Raw genomic sequence first — 5,805 nt, 5'->3', positions numbered from 1 at the left:
AGAAAATCGCCCATCCCAGGTGCTTTTTCAATCACAGTTTTGTGCGATTGCAGAAATCAAAGTCTTATTTTGGAAAAATATGCAGTCTATAGCAGTAGTTTCAACTCTGCTTCTAGGTGAATAGCTTTCTTCGGATTTGCTATCCCATGTAAAGAACAATTTGATAATCACAAGTTTTATTCATTTTGATCTTGGCCAAACTTGTTGACATGTTGGAACTGATATCATTATCATGTTACTTGCATATTAAATATGTCTGGAATTGGTATTTCAAGATAGCTTTTGTACTTGCCAATGTTTTTTGTATATTTCTTGAGGTGAAGATATGTTGTGTAAAAGCCATCATAATAAGCATGCAAGTAATTTGACAAGATTTTATTGGTTTCAGCTTATCAAATATTCAAACTTAGTAAACTATTTGTTTGTATCATCTGTTTGGAACTAGAGGAGCTCATCTACTGATACACAGAGTTAATGCCTTTCTGACACTGAACAAACGATATGTTGAAAAGATTTTATTCATTATTTTGAAGTACTGCAGAAATCAAACGTTGGCAACTGATGTAAATGAGGCTTGTTCATAGATTGCAGGGTAGCTTGGTTTGCTACCTAAAGTTTTGTTGGGTTTATTTATTTCTAAGATCTGCTATCCAGTCATTTAAATATTTGGTACTACTTGACAATTTGTATTGTATTCAACAAGAAAAGTTATTGATTCTTCGTTTAGGAACCTCTAATGTTGAAGTATTATGAACCTTTGATCGGATGCAAGGTTTGTATCATTTTGATGCAATGTCAGCTAAGCCTCTTGCAAGCCTTGATAAGGCTACCCACTATCAACTATGGAAAAACAAAAATTGAAAAAAACATTGAACATGTACACAGAGATGATGATGAGTTTTGGTTTGTACTTAGTTACATTTCAAAACAACGCCTTTTTCGATACTAAAAATGATTTCCCAAAGTTGCATTTTGGCTCAATCAGAACAAATCTATAATCAAATAATATTAACATATTCTGAATTCATTTCATCTGTTGAAAAAGGATCCAGGCCATGCACTACATAGTTGCTATGAGTTGATTTTGAAGTGTTAACCAACCTGAATCATTGATTTATGACTGTCTTTGCTCGATGATTAAACAGAATATTCCACTTTGTACTGCATTTAGGAACGAAGAAGTGATTGGAAGAAAAGCTTGAATTTATCTGCTTCTCTGTCTTGTGATCTTCATTTGGTGCTGTTTGAATACATCTCTTTGTTTATTTATATCATTCATTGTTCTATGTACATCACATGTTAGTAGGGACCAAAGCTATGCTTACTTTACCTTTCTTATTTAAATGTTTTTGCACTCGTCTTGTACTTTTGTCTCTTTCTCTCTCTCTCTCTGTCTCTCTCTTTAAAAACTTATTTATAAATATCTAAACTTATATGTATATTTGTTACACTGTACTTAATATGTTATGAAAAAAAATACCTGGTAGTTTAAGTTGACTGAAACATAATGTTTCTTGTTATATAGAGTTTATTATTTTTGTGTCTGTGAGGAAAAATATCATCATGAAAATTATATTTTGTATTTATATTGTATTGAATGCTCACTTTATCAAATTTGTGTTTTGTTTATAAGAACTCTGCATTCTTGTTGTATATGTCTCTTATGTACCTTCTTGACGTAGTGAAGATGCAAGGCGTCTTCTCAGAATTATTTATGCACAGAAAATGTTTGTCAGCATTAAAACATCTCATCTCAGATGATTATTGAATAAATACAGTTATTATTTTATTATTATTATTATTATTATTATTATTATTATTATTATTATTATTATTATTATTATTATTATTATTATTATTATTATTATTATTATATCACTAGTCAAGCCTTATAATGATGTAGGATTACTAGCAAGTTACTTTTACATGCCAAAATATTGCTATTTCAGAACTTAAAGTATAACTAAATTGCATTTTACAACTATCAATATAAGCAGAGGTATGCTGAATATAATTGTTACCAACCAAACCGGTGCCAAGTTTCACATGAATATTGCACAGCTAGGAAGCCATAACATAATTGTAAAACAATGCCCTATCCTTACAACACATGCCCTATAAGGGAGCATTGCCTGAGAACTTCCTAAAATTTGGTTAAATCGTTAAAGTATCACTAAAGAACACTATTAAACTGGTTTATCAAATATTTTTGAAATAGTTATTTGGATCTGTGTTGGTTTCTCATGAATAAATTGGGATCAAATCGAGATTAGCAAAGAAAATCCAAGGAACATATAATACAGATGGCTATTTCCTTTGCATAGTTATGTTTTAAACCTCTTCTAAAAAAGCTATATTTATTTGTCAGATTTATTTTATTTCAACGATCTAGGAAATCTCATTACAAGGCACAACAAATTCTCCAGTAGGCCAGTCTACTACAAATTTCATGACAGCTTTTAAACCTCTCCCTAATTTTAATATCCATTTGGAGATGGTTTTATTTTTAGTTTCTGGTGGTAAATTTAAATTTCCATTTGGGTTGAACCTGAGTAATATAGACCTACATATTACTGGATGATCTGATGTTAACTGTCTTTGTATATACATTATGCCTGAGGACAAATGATATTTTATCCTTGATACTTTTTGACCAAGTTATCTCACTTTATCTGGCTTGTCCTCTACTCTGAATGTATGTATATGAGTAGTAAGCTAAGCTGAGCTCTGCTCAATAAACAAACAGTATTCATAGGGTTAATGTATTTATAATTATGCTATCCACATGTGACCTTATACCTCAAAATCAGGAGTAAATCACCGGATCTTTGTTAAAAGCAAGTTTTAAGGTCCTATGAACATTAAATATTAAATACTTTAAATGGTATGACCTCTAATTATAAGTACAGAGAGAAGTGTCTGTTTCATAAAATATTTAGGTAACTTTTGCCCAGTTTTGCAAAAAAATTTAGATTTTTTTTCTTTTAATGCAACCATAAACTTTATTTCTCTTATATCATATTGAATAATTATAGTTTGCTTAAAACTTTCCACTATTTTTGTTCAAAACTTTCGAATCATTAACCTTTTACATACAAGACTTCAAAGTACATTTCATTTTTTAATTGGGTTTTGGATCTGATCATATTTTACACTAGCAGATTTTGGATTTTGATCAACTCAAGATTTTATCATAGATATTGCAAAGATTTGCTGGTGTTTTATTTTTGGTTTTGATATATAAAGTCACAGAAATATTTATCATAGAAACAGTATTAAGACAATCAATGCTTCATTATAATAGAATAATGATATTTATGACGATACCTTCATAAAGAAGTATTTGGTCTAGGCCTTTATATATTATCAAATTGAATTTTGGTTAAAAAAAGCTCCACAATGACTCTATATCATTGATCATTTCACTTTTGCCACCTATGTTAGTTAATATTAAGAAAGATGATTTGCTCCTCAAGTAACAATTTCTTGTTTATATTTGATTATATCAATCATTTCAATGATATGACTAACTTTGACATAGAATCAGAGGCTAGATATTAAATTTTTAAAATATTAAACTTCATTTATTATTTTTCATTTTTGTGTGTTTTTGTTAAATATGTAACCATATGATTTTTTTTAAAGCTAGTAAATACCCCTTAAACTGTGCATAGAAATTGTGCTCAATAATTACAGATAAAGTTTTATTTTGATTTTTGTGAATTTAGACACTGATATTTTGTCATGTACCTCTGATTTTCACTATTTATGAACAAAATTTATATGAAGTACATTATGATGATTTTTGATAGTTTTTCTGTTCTGTAAAAATGAAAGGTGGTCAGGCAAAATTCTCTAAATACCAGGTTTCATGTATATGCAATCAAAATTGTTAGATTCGAATTCCTAGGAATTATTTTTTAGCCTGCTCAGAATGGACAATAGATGAAGATTTTTTTTTTGTCTTGAAAAAATCTTTGTTTAGATAAAGTTAGCAAACCAAAAAAGAATTATGCATTTCAATAATACATGTGCTTTTTTAGGGATTTTATTTTATTTCTATCGTAATAAAATCAGCAGGCATTTAATTAAATAAAAACTTTTCCATTGTAATGTCTGATTATGTTTTGTTGACTAATCTCAAAGACTGTGATGTTGGTGGTGGTGATGATGATGAAGATTATTATTAGTGTTATGTGGTGGTGGTGATGAGGATGATAATCACGATCATGAGGATGATAATCACGATCATGATTAGTGGTATGTGGTGGTGGTGGTGGAGGTGGTGATGTTGATGATGATTAGTGGTATATAGTGGTGGTGTTGGGGGTGTTGCATGAGGTGGTGATGGTGTGGATGAGGATGAGGTGATGATGATGATGATTAGTGTTATATAGTGGTGGTGGTGGTGGGGGTGTTGAGGTGATGATGGTGATGATGATGATGATGATGATGATGATGAAGGTGATGGTGATCGAGGATGATGGTGCATGATGATGATTGGTGATATGTGGTGGTGGAGGAGGTGATGATGATGATGATTAGTGGTATATAGTGGTGGTGGTAATGGTGGAGGTGTTGCATAAGGTGGTGATGTTGATGAAGGTGATGGTGATCGAGAAAGATGATGATGATGATTAGTGGTATGTAGCCAAGTGGTGGTGGTGGTGACGGTATAGTGATTGGTAGTGGTACCTCTACACCTACTGCCATCTCACTTTGAAAGGGTGAATGAGTGAGAGTTAGGGAGAGGGGAAGACGGGAGAGAGACAGCAGAGAAGGGGGTACAAATAAGGAGAGTATAGGAGTGTGAAAATAAGACAACCCTTTGCCACAACTTCGTCTTCTTAATTCATATCTCATCAACATGCCCCCCCCCCCCCTCCCCACAAAAGAAAAAAAGAAAGGATCAAGAAGAAAAGGGGGGGGGGGTACAACCCGTCCCACATGCTCTACTTTGTAGTTCAGCTTTGTTTTTCCACAATGCATTTGGGGGGAGCCATCATCTCATTGCTGGATGAAACAAATTAAAACAAAAATAGGAAACAAGATAATGTTTCCCATGCTTACATAGCGGAGTATTAATTTTGTAGAGAGAGAGAGAGAGAGAGAGACACAGAGAGACAGAGACAGACAGACAGACAGAGAGAGAGAGACAGACAGATAGAGAGAGAGACAGACAGACAGAGACAAAGAGGGGGCGTGGAGACATTGATCATCATCTATGGACTGTGCATATACCTTAATTTTCTACCTCCTCAACAACAACAAAGTGTGTGATATTTTCTTGCAAATTCCTAGACTTTGGATTTGAAATGTTCTTGAAAGAAATGACATCATGGAAACGAAATGTATCATCAATAATGATGTTTATGTATATTTTTTTTAAATTGGAACTAATTCATTCGATTTCTAAACAAATACAGACTCGGAGTCAGAGCCCAGTCTTTTCTGTTTTGCCTTTATTCAGATTTTTATATACACAATAATAAAGAACCTTATTTTTATAGAGTACATTGTCTCATACACATTAAGACATATTTTTAAAATGTTGTTAATAACTATCCAACCTAATATAGACTAGTACATGTTCAATCGAGTATACAAATTGTGAAAAAAATTCTTCAATTTCAGAGACGTTGACCAGAAGATCAACAGCGCCCCTACCAGTCCCAACATTTCTGTACATGTGCTGCGTGTTGCTCCAATGCACGTGTTTATAAACATCAAGTTTGACAAGTATAAGTTTACAGCGTGCTCCAGACTATAGCGCCCCGAAAGGATCAACGATCTTCGCACTCACCA

The sequence above is a fragment of the Strongylocentrotus purpuratus genome, unplaced genomic scaffold (assembly GCF_000002235.5).
Source record: "Strongylocentrotus purpuratus isolate Spur 01 unplaced genomic scaffold, Spur_5.0 spur5_scaffold_10, whole genome shotgun sequence".
Classification (NCBI taxonomy): domain Eukaryota; kingdom Metazoa; phylum Echinodermata; class Echinoidea; order Camarodonta; family Strongylocentrotidae; genus Strongylocentrotus; species Strongylocentrotus purpuratus.
Note: the sequence above shows the minus strand (reverse complement) of the source record.